Source organism: Equus asinus, chromosome 3 (assembly GCF_041296235.1).
Source record: "Equus asinus isolate D_3611 breed Donkey chromosome 3, EquAss-T2T_v2, whole genome shotgun sequence".
Classification (NCBI taxonomy): Eukaryota; Metazoa; Chordata; class Mammalia; order Perissodactyla; family Equidae; genus Equus; species Equus asinus.
Genome location: NC_091792.1, coordinates 82064813 through 82082528, shown reverse-complemented (window position 1 = coordinate 82082528; position 17716 = coordinate 82064813). Strand labels below are relative to the sequence as shown.

The 17716-nt window shown below is 39.8% G+C and overlaps 1 long non-coding RNA gene across 1 annotated transcript in view; it reads left to right on the top strand.

Annotated features, from left to right (window-relative positions):
- The window catches only part of LOC139044829 (uncharacterized), a 52272-nt gene that overhangs the window by 937 nt on the left and 33619 nt on the right, over positions 1–17716 (top strand). Inside the window, exon 2 of the long non-coding RNA XR_011502107.1 lies at positions 574–600. This is a non-coding gene — a long non-coding RNA (uncharacterized lncRNA). The remainder of the gene's footprint in view (positions 1–573; positions 601–17716) is intronic.

Sequence of the window (17716 nt, the reverse complement as noted above, 5' to 3'; positions counted from 1 at the left end):
AAAAGGAAAGTCAATGGAGTTTTAGAAAGTAAAATAAAACAGATGAAGTAAAATTGTCAACCTCTCCTATAATCTATATGGCGCTTCATGGTTTGTGATGTCTACGTTCATAACCTCATCTTATCCTTAACCCAACCTCTAGGCTAATTGTTCACATCAACCCTTTATAAATGAGGAGACTGACTTTCATAAACATTAATTTTAGCTAGAGCTCAAATGAGATTTCTGATTTCAAATGTCATGATTTGGGGGGAAGAATAATGAAGAGAGATTTAAGAAATGATGAGAAGAGAGAAAAATTTAGAAAGAATGATGAAGATTGGTGAAAGGTAGCAGAAAAGGAATGGGCATAAAAGAAGGAACAAAATTAGAGAGACAGTTTAGAAAGGAATTGTCCTAGGCAGGCCAGAACCTACCTCAAACTGCTTTATGCAACACTGGATATTTAGAGGCTCAGGTAACCCAATAATCCATGTTATCTGGTTTGAGGAACAGAAGGATCTAGAAGAAGGTTTCTTAACCTTGGCACTCAGTTTTTAAACATACGTTTACTGGTTGCTTGTTTTTTCTCAGGTATTCATTGTGCTGACAGAAACAGTGGTGAGTAAAAATGGTGTAAACAAGTTTCTCTCTTTCTCTGGTTAAAACTTGCCTCGATGTTGGCTTTATCTTAAAAGTCATCTATGTTATCTCATTTTTCAATTTACCATTTTATCTTCCTGTCTCAGTATTTTTGTTTTAAACTTTCATTCTCTTCTTTCTTTTCTCTTTATGCTTACTCTTTTTCTTTTTTTAAAGGAAGAATTTTAAACAATTAAATAGGACTTAATTTTTTTAGAAATTATACATGATCATTGCATAAAAAAACCCAATTCTTAGAATACAAGTATAAAGGTTAGACTTAGCTGAAACTTCACAATACTAACATAGGCACTATTGACTTTTGAGTGAACATCCTTTCGGAACACTTTTTCTCTATCATCTATCTATCTATCCGCTGTCTATTTATCATCTATCTATCATCATCTCATCTCTCTCTATCTAATCTATGTCATGAATCTATCTAGATATGTATCCATGAAAAAGATATATAGCCTTACATAAATGGGATTATACTTAAATCAGGGTTCCCCAAAATGCTCTTTGGCAAGACCAGCCTGAGAGCACCCAGGTTTACTGGGATCTGCCTCAGGCTAATGAACAGAATCCCGAGGTCTCAGGTTTTAGACAGCCCACCTTCAACTTCCCATTTAAACCTTATCACTTTCTTTTTTGTTATATTTTTTTTGAGGAAGATTAGTGCTGAGCTAACATCTGCTGCCAATCCTTTTCTTTTTGCTCAGGAAGATTGGCCCCAAGCTAACATCAGTGCCCACCTTCCTCTATTTTATATGTGGGACACCTGCCACAGCATCGCTTGATAAGTGGTGCATAGGTCCACACCTTGGATCCCAACCAGTGAACCCTGGGCCTCCAAAGTGGAACGTGCAAACTTAACTTCTGTGCCCCCGGGCCAGCCCCATCACTTTCTTTTTTTATTAAGAAATATAGTGCATTTTTTATTAAGTAAGATAAGTGCATAAGAAAAAACAAAATAGAACAGCAGGTCTTATAATGAGACAACAATTTATCACTCAAAACTTCACTAAACAGAGGCATGAACCCTTAAAATTTCCTGTTTTCAAGCTCTTCTGATAGTTCTTCTGAAGAATGAAATATGTCTATACTTTATTTGATTTATCAGTTTTAAAGAAAATATACTAATATATTGTGAAAGATATAGCCAATTCTCCCTTTTTTCTATTTCTTTATAGCTTTTCATCATTATATTAGTTTTATTTCTTCTATTGGCTCATTACAATTTTAAATTGACATGATCTGTAAGATTACTAGTATTTAGTCCTTTCATTTTTTTATTCACAACCCAAGGTAGGAGAAACCATATTTTTCAAGAAAAAACAGAAATATGAATGAAAAATGAAAGGACACGAGAGGAAATAAGAAGAGATTGGGAGAGTAATGTGAAGATCAGATGCAAGTAGGGACCAAATAGGTCAGGAGTAGGTTCCGCCATCACCGCTCATTTGCTACCTCTGGAGACATAATGAGATGTCATCCTCAGATGCAGAAGCATAAAATTTTATAGGATAGTACAAATTAGATTTATGACTTCTTTCACATTATATTTGAAAATTACAGTTTATGCCAATTTGTAACAAGTAGACTAGCTAATGGAACAATCTCTTGAATCCTCAGAGGAATGTCTTATAACATATTTTATGGATTATATAATTTACAACAATTTTCATAAAAATGCAGCAAGCTGAACACTTGCTTCATTTTTCCAAAACCTTATATCCATTGAAAACTATGACGATTTGATGTGACTTTCCTTATGATGCTAAACATTTCATTATTCAGGTTTCCTCACTTCTTATTTTACTTTGATTGAGTTTGATCCACCTAGATGAGAGATGAGATAGGCGTTAGGGCCAGATTAAGTCTTTGTTCACTCTACTTGAGAAACAAAAATAATAGCACCCTAATTTCTCTCTCATTTTTTCTTTTATTCACTTTTTTATTGTGTCAATTAGTATATGCCACACCTTGGGTTAGTCACTGGCGAAAAAAATGGTTAATAAGAAAGTCACAATGGCTACTCACCATGGACCTTTGGCCAGGTTTTTATTTGAGGACTTGAGCCAATATATGTATGACTTCATACAAAATACCCAAGGGATGTGGGCCCTGCAAACCTGTGACCCAGGAGCTGTCTGTCTGAAAGTTTCATCCTCTGTGTAAGTAGGAGGTTGCACCAGATGCTCTGTGAGGAATCGGATCTTATTTTACTATGCGTTTTACCGAATCTAGTGCAAATGTAGGTACTCATGGATTGAGTCACCTGACACTTTTTCCCCCCAGTTCCTTCATTAAATAGAACAAAGCTGCCAGAACATCCTTATTGAAGCCATTATCCATTTTTCTTGTAATTTCAAGTCCTGTCATTCCCTGTATTGGTGACTTTTTTAATCTTTTGATAAAATCCTGTTAGTAGTTTCCTTTCAGCTTGTCCTTCCTTGCCTTGACAAATATGTACTGAGGACCTACTCACCTCCTCTATGTGTGAGCCACACGTAGAGCTGAGGGAAGAGTTTCAAGCAGAAGAAACCATTGCAAAAACTTGAGGTGTCGATGTGCTTGGTACATTAGACGGATTCAGAGAACGTGTCCTAGAGAGCTTGCAGAAAGAGCAAGGAAGAGCATGGTGGGAAGTGAGGTCACAAGATAGGAACTTCTTTGGTGCAAGCACCAGCCTGACACCCTGGAGGCATCCCAGGGCATCAGTCCCCACACCATCAGACTTTAGATTGCATACTCCCCGAACTTCATCTAAGGACTTGTGTTTATGGACTCCTGAGTCTTCTCACGCTAATAAATACTTTGTGTCTTTCCTCATTTGCTTTCATCTCTCATTGCAAGGTGAGCAGTAATAATACCCTAGTATTCCTCTTGGATTTTGTTTGATCAACCCTTCATTTTGATCCAGTAGGTTGCCTATGTTATATATATATTGCCTAACATTCTATATAAACTTTTAAATTACATTTCACAAAAGTCTTTGATAAGAAAGTTGAAATCATAGGGTCAGGGACTTAGATACAGACACTATAAAGCATTTCTATATCGTTAGCACTCCGTAGTCAAGTTTGGGCAGGTCTTATTCTCTAGATGTTTTAATAACATTATAAAAAGAGTAGAGAAAAATGAGGTTGCAGGACAAGAATTGCCAGCCTTACCCATTCACTCACCACAGGCATTTTAAAGGCAAAATCACTTTAAAGGAAAGTCCTCTTGGCCTGAACAGGCAGTTTCTACCTGTAGGGTTGTGGATAGAGAGGACTTTCTACCCCAGGTCTGTTCTGTCCTCTGTTTAAGGCTGCCAGAGTCAGTTTTCAATTATATTAGCTCCTTGAAGAGAAACTTTGTTTCAAAGCAACATCAACTAGCAACAGGGAAGTTATTTAGTCTTGAAGTTACAGATGCAATTTCATTTAATGAGAATTCCCAGTTGATTCCCAAAATTGAGTTTGCTGTGTTACTAGAAGAGTCCTCTCCCAACTGACTTTCACAGCTAAGAAGTGGACTTTTCCCTGATAACTTACTCCGTCAGTTTTAATTTTAACATTGAAAACTTCAGTAGAGATTCTTAGAAAATTAATTTCTGTTGGAAGAAAGAAGCATGCTTTAACTATTGACGCTATTTGAGGAAATAAGAAGTTGGGACCAGCACAAGACCACTCTGGATGCTCATGTTATTGTTTTCTCAATAGGCAACAGACATCCTTTTGATTCGGCCACCCGACTTCTCACTTATTAACCTGTACCTCATCTATTTCCTTTCCTTTCCTTTTGCTCTTCTTTTCAGTCAGGCAGGCTCAGGATCTCAATGTCACTTCAAACTCCTCCCTCTCTGCTGCTTCTTGTATCATCTCATCTGTTTCCAGGCTGCTTGTTCTACTTTTGAGACGATTTCTCCTGCCATCCTCTTGTCTGCACTTCAGTGCCACTACTCTAGTTCATGCTTTCTCCCTTAGACTACTATAATAGACTGATAATTGGGCTCCTCGTTATCAGCCCCTCCTCACTCCAGTTATCCATCTCTCTGTCATCAGTTTAATTTTCTCCAGGCATCTGTTCAGTTATGTCATCCTACTGTGAACCTCCCCGCCCTGCTCCCCCAACAGTCTCACATCAAAAGGGGAACTCCTTCAAGGGACTGCCATTGAATGCATTTATTTATTCATTCTATTTTGCCTTTTGCTCTTTAAAAATATGCAATACTCACTATATCCACAAGGATATACATAAAAATACTACAGTGAACCATCAGTGTCCAATACCTGGATTAAGAAATAAGACATTACCAGATACAGTTGAGCTCCTCTCTGATTTTACCCCTCTTTCCCACAGGTGTAATCACCATAGTGAACTTGGTTAGTCATTATTCACGTTTGTATTCTTGGACCCAAGCTAAGAAGAATTCTTTTTTTTTTTTTTTTGAGGAAGATTAGCCATGAGCTATCTACTGCCAATCCTCCCCTTTTTGCTGAGGAAGACTGGCCCTGAGCTAAGATCCATGTCCATCTTCCTCTACTTTATACTTGGGACACCTACCACAGCATGGCTTGCAATGCAGTGCCATGTCTACACCCGGGATCCGAACCGGCGAACCCCGGGCCACTGAGAAGCGGAATGTGCCAACTTAACTGCTGCGCCACCAGGCTGGGCCCAGAAGAATTCATTTAATCCCAATATACACCTAAGCAGCCTTAAACAAAGTCTTCACTAGAGTCCCATGAGGATGGAAGTATCATTAGCTCAATTAGGAAAAACCCAAGAGACAGGTCAGTTAGATTATCCACTAAAGGTGAAGCAAAGACCAAATCTTCACATGCTTGACTCAAAGTTCCATTTTTGATAAAGTCTCCTTCGGTTTCTCTCTGATGAGTTCTGCCCTTTTAGCAAAGAATCTCTTTTTTGCCTGCATATCGTTTGTGCAGACAGTATCCTTGTAAATTCTCAATCTCCAGCATAGCATGACTCCTTGAGGAGACCAGCCGGCCATTTGGTGGCAAGTCTCTTTCATCCCGGAAGTTGGGTCTCTTTCATCCTAGAAGCGGCAGTGATTTGTTATCCCAGGGATAGATACCTAATTCCAGGTATGGGTTTGGCTGTCCAGCCTACAGATCCTCAGCCTGAAACACTATCTGGGACCTTAAGGAATATCTGACCCACAGGTGTGAATTCCACACAACATCGTCTCCGGCCAGGGGACTCTCTTCCCAGTAATGGAGGTAGAGGAGTAGGCCCATGATTTTGAGAACCACTTCTTGTCTTACGGACCACCCAATCCAGAGGCAGCTGGCCTCAGAGAGTGCTGGAATGGCTTGCTGTGGGCAATATTCTGCAGGAATGAGGTGCCGTTCTTCATGATATAGTGTATGCATGAAATCAGAAACCTCCAAATGGTGCTCTGACTTCAATACAAAGTCTACCTGGGGCCAGGAACCAAGAGGCAGAAGCATTTACCATGACTTTGAATGGCCCACTAGGGGCATTGTGCTTCCCATTTCAACAGTTCTGGGTTCCTACAGGGTTGGAGGTCTGGGCTTCCAAAGGGGGCATGCTTTTATCAGCAGAAACAGCAAGAGTCGCCATGAACCATAAGCTCTGCTTGTCACCAGGGCACTTTACATTCCTGTGTTTAGGGACAAGCAGGCATGAAAAGGAGTCACTGCACTGCCAAGGGGAGCTGATTTTGATCAGCAGGAGGATGTAGGGCTACTCTTTTGTTTCCCATTGGTATATCAAGCTATATTTATTGCACCCCTAGAAAGGCCACTGTGGGTCCACTAGTGGATAAAATGGACAAAGCCCTTGTCTTCACGGAGCTTACATTCTGGAGGGGAGACAAACAATTGGTTGGTGATCGTGGCTTATACACGACCAGACTCAGGCCAGAAGGACCTCTGGACTCAGGGAGTAAGGGAAACAGTAGGGCACCCCTGAGCAGGTGAAGGCTGGCAGGTCATTTGCTGCTTCTACATGGACTGTTGATTGATAAGCCAAGAACAACTTTGCGACTTTTCAAGCCCGCTTTTAGCTTTTCCTCTAATGGAGATGGAGCAGAATTTTGAATCCCATGGTCATCTACCCATATATTAACCCTCATTTGCCAGTCAAATTATTCTGATCCCCAAAAGTATTTTTCTAGAGAGATGTTTTCATCTTTAAAGATTTGTCTTATTTTGTCATAAAAGACTACTTGAAAGAATTTTCTGGAAACTGTCTTATCTTCTTCAGTCTTCATTTTCATGTACTCTGTGTCTGCTCCTCTGCTAGGCCCCAGGAATATATGGTCACCTTGATGAACAAGGCCCTTGCTCACCAGGAGCTTATAGTTTAATGGAGAGACAGAGAGAGAGAGGGAGAGAACAAGTTAAAAAGCAGATAAATGCATAATTTCATATACAGGTAAGTGCTATGACACAGGGTACTGAGGTGGCCTTGAGGGTGAGGTTTGGATCGGAGGTGGGGGAAAGCTTCTTTGGAGAGATGACATTTGAACTGAGACCCGAACGCCCAGAAGGAGGCAGCTTTGCAAAATTTTAGGGGAAAGGACACTAGGCAGAAAGTTACCCCTTGTTGATGGGTTACTTTAGTTTGCTACTTCTTGAGTCAATTTTAAGTAATCTATATTTTCTCTGAAAATCAATTATTCATCAAGAGTTTCAAACATACTCACATAAAAATGTACATAGCATTTTCTTATAATGAAAAGAAAATGTCCATCTTTGCGTAGTTTTCTTTCCTCACTCTTAATCCTGGGTATTTGGTTTTCTCTCTTTTTTTTTGATTTGTTTTGCTAAGGTTTGCTGAGGATGATGTTGGCCCTAGTGAAAATGACTTTTCAGGCCCTCTAGAATGAGCAGACTGGCTTGGAATCTTTCCATGGGATCTGTATCGATATTTTTACACAGTCAGGCCTGAGGCTCTGGTAATTTGTGCCAGCTCCCTTCCCATCACTTCAACCCAGGCCTTCCCAGTTTTGTCTGTGCTATTGTGTAGGGCTCTTTTTCCATAATGTGGTCAGGGAGGAGCATGTATGGCACTCATGTGATCCCCTCGAACATCTCCTGCTATTCGATTGTCCGATTCTAACTGTGAATGGACACACGCAGCGATCTTGGCTCAGGAAGGCTATGATTTCCAAGTGCTCTGAGCCCTCAGGAATAAAGATTTGGGTCCGACACTAGGGAGCTGACTGCAGCTTACTGAGGTGATGGCTGAGACTGAGGGAAATTTAGAATGGACAGGGAAGGTGGGCACAGTGAGTGGCAGTTGCAGTTCTGAGATGAGCTGCAGCAATGGGAACTCTAGTCATCCAATTAGTGTCTCTCTTCTTAGTTTCCCCTTGGGAACAAAGGCATGGGAACCATAGTGGAGCTGCTCCCGATCATGCAAGGAGAAATGGACGTGTGTGGTGCAAGGGGCAGACTGTGGTAGCCATGGAGGTGCACTGTCACATCTCCTTCGGAGAACCTGCTGTAGGGAGCATAGTAGATGGAAGCCCCTGGTTGCCATCCCCACAAATTCTGACACTCTACTTCCCCCTAGACGCTCCCGGAGATTCCTTTAGTACACTGGCTAGCAAATTGCAGCTCACAGGTCAAATCTGGCCTGCTACAAGTTTCTGCAAATGAAGTTTTATTGGAATTCAGCCATGCGATCCATTTATGTATTGCTTATGGCTGCTTTAGTGGTACAATGGCAGACCTGGGTAATTGTGACAGAGCCCATAGGGCATTCAAAGCCCAACATACTTACTATTTGGCTGTATTAGTTTCCTAGGGCTACTGTAACAACGTGCCACAAACTTGGGGGCTTAAAACACAGAAATTTATTGTCTCACAGTTCTGGAAGCTGGAAGGCTAAAATCAAGATGTCAAGAGGCCATGCTCCTTCTGAAAACTGTACTGGAATTCCTTCCTCGTGTCTTCCAAATTTCTTGTGATTGCTGGCAACCTTTGGCCACCATAGCATCCTGGGTTCCTTGGCTTGTAGCTGCTGAACTCTAGTCTCTGCCTTCATCAACACACGCATCCTCTGCCTTCACATGGCTGTCTTGTTAAAAGGACACCACTCATATAGAATGAGGCACCCACTCTACTACAGTGTGACCTCATCTCAACTTAACTAATCACATCTGCAACCCCATATCCAAGCAAGGTCACGTTCTGAGATACCGTGTTTTAGGATCTCAGCATAGTTCTTTCCTGGGGGTACATAGATCAATCTATAACACTGGTTCTTTAAGAGAAAGACTAGTGCCAACCCCTGCTGTAAATGGAAACTTTTTGCTGGGGATGTGGCATTGGCATGCCCAAGATTTTCATGAAACCACACTATGGTTTAAGGTTCTTCCCACTCAGTCCTTCCCTCCCCCTCTTCTCTAACTGGTGTTGGGTCAGCACTGCATTCCCGAGGCCCTTCCTGCCTACTCCTGCTCCTTTCCACTTTGTCCTTCACAAGTGTGTCACCAATCAAAATCTAATCCTGTCTCAATAGCTACTTCTTGGAAGATCCAAAGCGACACATTCTCTAAGATTTTCAAACAAAGTTGAGGCATTGAGGAGATCAATGAACATTGCTCTCAACAATTTCCAGTTCAGGGTAATTCAAAGTCTTCATTGGTTCTGTCCAAAGGCAACCCATGGGTTATAAGTGAGCTTGTGTTGATTCTCTTTGCATGTAGTCAGGCATCGCTTTGATAATACAGTCAATGGTTTTAACAGTCTTTGAAAGAAAAAAGCAAACAGCAATACACGGCGAAGAAAGTAGACCCATCAAAAAGATAATAAAATGTACCATATTATGTATTAAATTGGTGCAGAATCATTAATGAGAGATGAGGGAGACATTCTACTTTTAATTGGAGTAGGAGAGTCTGACTCCATTTTGGATGTTTGACTGCTATCTGCTTTTAAGCCCTCACTCACCCCTATCCCCTCCTTCCCCACGTCTGATCAAAATTATAAGAAATCCTGCACACTCTCTCCTTTGGTATTGGAAAGTTCAAACCACACATCCTGGCTTGCCTTCACCCTGACCCACCCATTAACCACCATAAAGGTCAAAGCCAGTCACTACACCATGTCCTCTCAAGCCATTTTTGAACCTGCTTGAGAGCATGCCCTGCTCTCCCCAGGAAGCCTATTATGTGAGTCCTAAAACTTTTCATGCCCTCTTGGTATGTGTGTGACATCATCAGTCCACATTTGAACAGATTTTGGGTGTGACGTTGATCCCATCTCAGTGGGGTGTGTGATAACAGTTGATGCAGCAAGCAATATGTCTCTGTGATGACCACCACCGCTGGAGGTCTTTTCTCGCTTTGGCTTGCTAATTGGCTCTGCTGCCAGCTGGTGAGCTTGTACTTGGAGCTGATGCTTGCTTGCTATTCTGCTCTGTGAGCTGTGTTGCAGGCTGCTGGCTGGCTTCTACTTTGAGTTATGCCGCCTAGTGCTGCATTGGCTGAGTCCTATGGAGCTTCTGTTATAGTTTTAACAGCCCTAAATCAGAAGTGTGGATAGCTTGCATCTGGGGAGAAGAGTTTGGAATTGAGATGCCAGCATAACCCATGGCTGATGCTGAGGTGACTTGTTCTGTGGCTATGATTGTGTGCCTCAGCCAGGTGTTGGAGCCATTCTACAGAGAACTCGGGAGAAGAATTGATACTCTGGTCAATATACAGGCCCATTGGGTGGTTGCTTACGCGGAGGAAGAGCAGTTACCATATGGTGTGCTCAGGTCCTCATTCCCAAAAGCAGATTACTCACCAGCACCCTACAAAATGCTGTGCTGCTGCTGCTGTTCATGCTTTCGTCACTGACAAGGATCCTTTTTCTCGGCTTTATGAGGAAAAACATGTACGGCACAGCCAAGGTGTGAAATCAAACCCAACTACAGCCAGGGGGCCTTAACCCCTATCAAGCAACCATTGCTATGGGAGAGGCTCCCAATTCTGACAATACTGACTTGAGACTCTCTGGAGGAAGAAATCTACAAATATAAACGGGGTCCATGGAGAGGACTCCCTTAAGGAATAGCCAGTAACTACCAAAAAGACAGCCATAATTTGACCCAATCAGAAGTTCAAAATTACTAAAAGCTTTATACAACAGAAAAACGAAGTTCTTGTGCCCCTGTAATGTAGGTCTAAATTAACATCTGCTGAGATGCACCAATTGGCAAACTTTCATGGATTTAATCAATACTAGGGCTCAAGGTATAGTTATAGCTGGGGATCCCACCACATTTAAACAATGTACCCTATACATGGTGAGATCCCACTAAATTTAAAGAAAACACCCTTTATACTCTTAGGGGAGTTACCAAATATGAAATAGAGGAAAATTAGGTATTCCTCACCCTAACCATCAGATCTATTGCCTTGCTTAAATCTTCCATGGTCATATACCATTCTTTCCGTAAAATATCTCCTAGTGGGCATGCATACTCTGGCCCAACAAGTAATAAATTAAATTAAATTAAACCTCTAGCAATTACAGTTTGCGTGACAAAATAACCTTTCAGCCCTAGTTAAAATAGTTTACATGGCACAAAATAAATTAGAACAGGGCTTTTAAGGATTGGAACCCATTATACAAGACCTATTTAAAGAGGAGATGCTGATTCCCTACTATTTCTCCATTTTACAGCCCAATTTGACTTGTTCTCAATCTTGACCTGAAACAATGGCTGCACATGGTGGATTTCCTCAAATAGAATGTTGTTGGCATACCCACTAAGGCCTCTATACCAACATTATTGAACTTCATGACTACGTGCACGGAGCATCTGGAAAATATTTTGATATGATGGCTTTGGCTAATACATTCTGTTCAGTGACTATTTCAACCACCTCTGTGGGGAGAGTAGGCATCCTTTTCTTGTTCCTGTTCTTAGTGGGATAGCTTTCAGTTTTTCACCATTGAGGATGATGTTACCTGCGAATTTGTCATGTATGGCCTTTATTATGTTGAGGTGCTTTACTTCTTTACCCATTTTATTGAGAGTTTTTATCATAATGCTGAATCTTGTCAAATTCTTTCTCTGCATCTATTGAGATGATTATGTGATTTTTTTTCCTCGCTTTGATAGTGTAGTGTATCACATTGATTGATTTGCAGATGTTGAAGCATCCTTGCTTCCCTGGAATAAATCCCACTTGACTATGGTGTATGATCCTTTTAATGTATTGTTGCATTCTATCTGGTAATATTTTGTCAAGGATTTTTGTATCAATGTTCGTTCACAACATTGGCCTGTAATTTTCTATTTTTGTGCTGTCCTTCTCTGGTTGGTATCAGGGTAATGTTGGCCTCATAAAATGAGTTAGGAAGCATCCCCTTCTCTTCAATGTTCCGGAAGCGTTTGAGAAGAGTAGGTATTAAATCTTCTTTGAATGTATGGTAGAATTTACCAGAGATGTCTGGTCCCTGACTTTTGCTTTTTGTGAAGTTTTTGATTGTTGCAATTTCATTACTGGTGATTGGTCTACTCAGATTCTCTATTTCTTCCTGATTGAGCTTCGGGAGGTTGTACTATTCTAATAATTTTCCATTTGCTTGTAGGTTATCCAATTTGTTGACATACAGCTTTTCATAGTATTCTCTTATAATCCTTTGTATTTCTGTGGTATTCACTGTAATTTCTCCTTTTTCATTTCTGATTTTATTTATTTGAGCATTCCCTCTTTATTTCTTAGTGAATCTAGCTAAAGATTTGTCAATTTTGTTTTCTTTTCATAGAACCAGCTCTTAGTTTAATTGATGTTTTCTAAAATCTTTTTATTCTCTATTTTATTTATTTCCACTCTGATTTTTATTATTTCCTTCCTTCTACTGACTTTGGGCTCCATTTGTTCTTCTTTGTCTAATTCCTTTAGGTATAACATTAGATTGTTTATTTGAGATTTTTCTTGTTTCTTGAGGTAGGCTTGTATTGCTATAAATATCCCTCTTAGTACCACTTTTGCTGCATCTCATAGATTTTGGTCTGTTGTGTTCTTTTATTTTCATTTGTCTCCAAGTATTTTTTGATTTCTTCTTTGATCTAATACTTGTTCAGTAGCGTGTTGTTTAGTCTCCACATATTTGTGACCTTTCCAGCTTTCTTCTTGTAGCTGACTTTTAGTTTCATACCATTGTACTCAAAACAGATGTTTGATATGATTTCAGTCTTCTTAAATCTATTGAAGCTTGCCTTGTCTCCCAGCTTATGGTCTAATTGTGAGAATGGTCCATGTGCATTTGAGAAGAATGTGTATTCTACTGCTTTTAGACGGAATATTCTATATATCAAGTCCATCTGGTCTAATGTTTCATCTAAGGCTGGTGTTTCCTTGTTGACTTTCTGTCTGGATGGTCTATCCAGTGTTGTAAGTATGGTATTAAAGTCCCCTACTATTATTGCGTTGCTGTCAATATCCCCTTTAGGTCTGCTAAAACTTGCTTTATATACTTTGGTGCTCCTATGTTAGGTACATATATATTAATAAATGTTATGTCTTCTTGATGGATTGTCTCCTTTATCATTATACGATGCCCATCTTCATCTCTTCTTCTCTTTTTTGTCATGCAGCCTACTTTGTCTGATGTAAGTATGGCAACATCTGCTTTCTTTTGGTTGCCACATGCTTGGAGTATCATTTTTCATCCATTTACTCTGAGCCTATGTTTGTCTTTAAAGCTGAGATGGGTCTACTGGAGGCAGCATATTGTTGGGTCTTATTCTTTAACCCACCCAGCCACTCTGTTTTGCTTGTTGTTGAGGAAGATTGGCCCTGAGGTAACATCTGTTCCCAATCTTCCTCTTTTTGCTTGAGGAAGATTATTGCTGAGCTGACACCTGTGCCAATCTTCCACCATTTAGCATGTGAGATGCCACCACAGCAAGGCTTGATGAGTGACGTGTAGTTCTACACCCAGGATCTGAACCCTAGAACACTGGGGCACCAAAGTGGAGCATGTGAACTTAACCACTGTACCACCGGGCCAGCCCGCTGCTCTGTGATTTTTTGATTGGTGAATTCAATTCATTTACGTTTTGAATGATTATTGATGTATGAGGTCTTAATACAGTCATTTTATCTTTGGTTTCTGGTGGCTGTATATTTTCATTGTTTCTTTTTATTTGTGTTTCTGTCTGTCACATTGGTTTGGTGATTTTCTGTCATGTGTTCCTCAGGTTCCTCTTTTTTATGTTTTCGACTCTGCTCTGAGTGTTCTTTTTGTGGCTACCACGAGGTTTGTATAAAAGATCTCCTAGATGTGATAGTCCTTTTCCTGCTGAGAGCATCCATCTCTATTTGCCCATGCAGGTTCCATCCTTTTCCTCTTCCCCTTCTTCGTTCATGCTGTCACAAATATCCCTTTTTGTACTATGAGTTTGTTACCAAATTGAAGTGGCTATAGTTATTTCTAATGCTTTCTTTCCCCTTGGCTTAATGTTATAATTAAGTGTTTGCTAACCTATTCTGATATAGAGGAGCAATTCTCTGATTCTGTCTATCCATTTATCACCTTGCTCAAAGCTTCGTCTTTTCCTTTCAGGTAAGAGGGCTTCTTTCAACATTTCTGTAATGCAGGTCTAGTGGCAATGAACTCTCTCAGCTTTTATTTGTCTGGGAAAGCCTTTCCTTGTCTTTCATATCTGAAAGATAATTTTGCTGAATAGAGCATTCTTGGCTGACAGTGTTTATCTTTCCATATTTTGAACATATCATTTCACTCTCTCCTGCTTTGTAGAGTTTCTGCTGAGAACTCTGCTGACAGCCCGATGGGGGTTCTGTTGTAGGTTATTGGTTATTTTTTTTATTAAGATTATGATAGTTAACAACCTTGTGAAATTTCAGTTGTACACTATTGTTAGTCATATTGTAGGTACACCACTTGACGCTTTGTGCTCTCTCCCCACCCCCCCTTTCCCCTGGTAACCACCAATCAGTTCTCCTTGTCTATATGTTAACTACCACCTATGAGTGCAGTCATACAGAGTTCGTCTTTCTCTGTCTGGCTTATTTCACTGAACATAATACCCTCAAGGTCCAACCATGTTGTCGTGAATGGGACGACTTTGACCTTTTTTATGGCTGAGTAGTATTCCATTGTATATATATACCATATCTTCTTTATCCAATCATCAGTTGCTGGGCACTTAGGTTGGTTCCACGACTTGGCTATTGTGAATAATGTTGTGATGAACATAGGGGTGCATGGGACTTTTGGAATTGCTGATTTCAGGTTCTTAGGATAGATGCCCAGTAGTGGGATGGCTGGTCCATAAGGTATTTCTATTTTTAACTTTTTGAGAAATCTCCATACTGTTTTCCATAGTGGCTGCACCAGTTTGCATTCCCACCAACAGTGTATGAGGGTTCCTTTTTCTCCACAACTTTTCCAACATTTGTCACTCTTGGTTTTGGATATTTTTGCCATTCTAACAGGTGTAAGGTGATATCTTAGTGTAGTTTTGATTTGCGTTTCCCTGATGATTAGTGATGATGAGCATCTTTTCATGTGTCTATTGGCCATCTGTATATCTTCTTTGGAGAAATGTCTGTTCATGTCCTCTGCCCATTTGTTGATCGGGTTGTTTGATTTTTTGTTGTTGAGCTGTGAGAGTTCTTTATATATTATGGAGATTAATCCTTTGTCAGGTAAATAACTTGTAAATATTTTTCCCAATTATTGGGCTGTTTATTTTGTTTCAATCCTGTTTTCCCTTGCCTTGAAGAAGCTCTTTAGTCTGATGAAGTCCCGTTTGTTTATTCTTTCTATTGTTTCCCTCATCTGAGGGGTTATGGTGTCCGAAAAGATTCTTTTGAAACTGATGTCAGAGAGTGTACTGCCTATATTCTCTTCTAGAAGACTTATTGTTTCAGGCCTAATCTTTAGGTCTTTGTTCTATTTTGAGTTTACTTTTGTGAATGGTGAAAAAGAATAGTCAATTTTCATTCCTTTACATGTGGCTGTCCAGTTTTCCCAGCACCATTTGTCGAGGAGACTTTCTTTCCTCCATTGTAGGCCCTCAGCTCCTTTGTCGAAGATTAGCTGTCCATAGACGTGTTTTATTTCTGGGCTTTCAATTCTGTTCCATTGATCTGTGCACCTGTTTTTGTACCAGTACCATGCTGTTTTGATTACTGTAGCTTTGTAGTATGCTTTGAAGTCAGGATTGTGATGCCTCCGGCTTTGCTCTTCCTTCTCAGGATTGCTTTAGCAATTTGGGGTCTTTTGTTGCCCCATATGAATTTTAGGATTCTTTGTTCAATTTCTGTAAAAAATGACATTGGCATTCTGATTGGGATAGCCTTGAATCTGTAGATTGCTTTAGGTAGTATGGACATTTTAACTATATTTAGTTTTCCAGTCCATGTGCATGGAATGTCTTTCCATCTCTTTATGTCATCATCAATTTCTTTCAAGAAAGTCTTGTAGTTTTCATTGTATAGATCTTTCACTTCCTTGGTTAAATTTATGCCAAGGTAGTTTATTCTTTTTGTTGCAATTATGAATGGGATTGACTTCTTGAGTTCTTTTTCTGTTAGTTCATTGTTAGTGTATAGAAATGCTACTGATTATGTAGGTTGATTTTATACCCTGCAACTTTGCTGTAGCTGTTGATTGTTTCTAATACTTTTCCTATGGATTATTTGGGGTTTACTCTATATAAGATCATGTCATCTGCAAACAGCGAGAATTTTACTTCTACATTGCCTATTTGGATTCCTTTTATTTCTTTTTCCTGCTGAATTGCTCTGGCCAACACCTCCAGTACTACGTTGAATAAGAGTGGTGAAAATGGACACCCTTGTCTTGTTCCTGTTCTCAGAGGGATGGCTTTCAGTTTTTGTCCATTGAGTATGATGTTAGCTGTGGGTTTGTCATAGATGGCCTTTATTATGTTGAGGTACTTTCTTTCTATACCCATTATTTTGAGGGTTTTTTTTTATCATAAATGGATGTTGGATCTTGTCGAATGCTTTCTCTGCATCTATTGAGATGATCATGTGGTTTTTGTGTCTCATTTTGTTAATGTAGCGAATCATGTTGATTGACTTGAGGATGCTGAACCATCCCTGTGTCCCTGGTATAATCCCACTTGATCATGGTGTATAATCTTTTTGATGTGTTGCTGTATTCGGTTTGCCAAAATGTTGTTGTGAATTTTTGCATCTATGTTCATCAGTGATACTGGCCTGTAGTTTTTCTTCTTTGTGTTGTCCTTGTCAGGTTTGGGGATCAGGGTGATGTTAGCTTCATAGAATGTGTTAGGGAATGCTCCATCTTCCTCAATTTTCTGGAATAGTTTCAGAAGGTTAGGTATTAAATCTTCTTTGAATGTTTGCTAGAATTCTCCAGAGGAGCCGTTTGGTCCTGGACTCTTAGTTTGGGGTAGCTTTTTGATTGCTGTTTCTATTTCTTTACTTGTGATTGGTCTATTCAGATTCTCTATTTCTTCCTGATTCAGTTTGGGGAGGTTGTAAGAGTCTAGGAATTTATCCATTTCTTCTAGGTTGTTCAATTTGTTGGCATATAGTTTTTCATAGTATTCTCTTATGATCCTTTGTATTTCTTCATTATCTGTTGTGATTTCTCCTCTCTCATTTCTAATTTTATTTATTTGAGACTTCTGTCTTTCTTTCTTAGCGGGTCTGGCTAAGGGCTTATCGATTTCATTAATTTTTTCAAAGAACCAGCTCTTTGTTTCATTGATCCTTTCTACTATCTTTTTTGTTTCAATATAGTTTATTTCTGCTCTAATTTTTGTTATTTTCATCCTTCTACTGACTTTGGGCTTTGTTTGTTCTTCTTTTTCTAATTCTGTTAGGTGTCGTTTGAGGTTGTTTATGTGAGATTTTTCTTGCTTATTGAGGTGAGCCTGTATTGCAATGAATTTCCCTCTTAGGACTGCTTTTGCCGCATCCCAAGTGAGTTGGTATGGCGTGTTTTCATTTTCATTTGCCTCCAAAGAATATGTGATTTCTTCTTTAATTTCTTCAATAATCTATTGTTTGTTCAGTAGCATGTTGTTTAGTCTCCACATTTTTGCCCCTTTCCCAGCTTTATTCTTGTAGTTGATTTCTAGT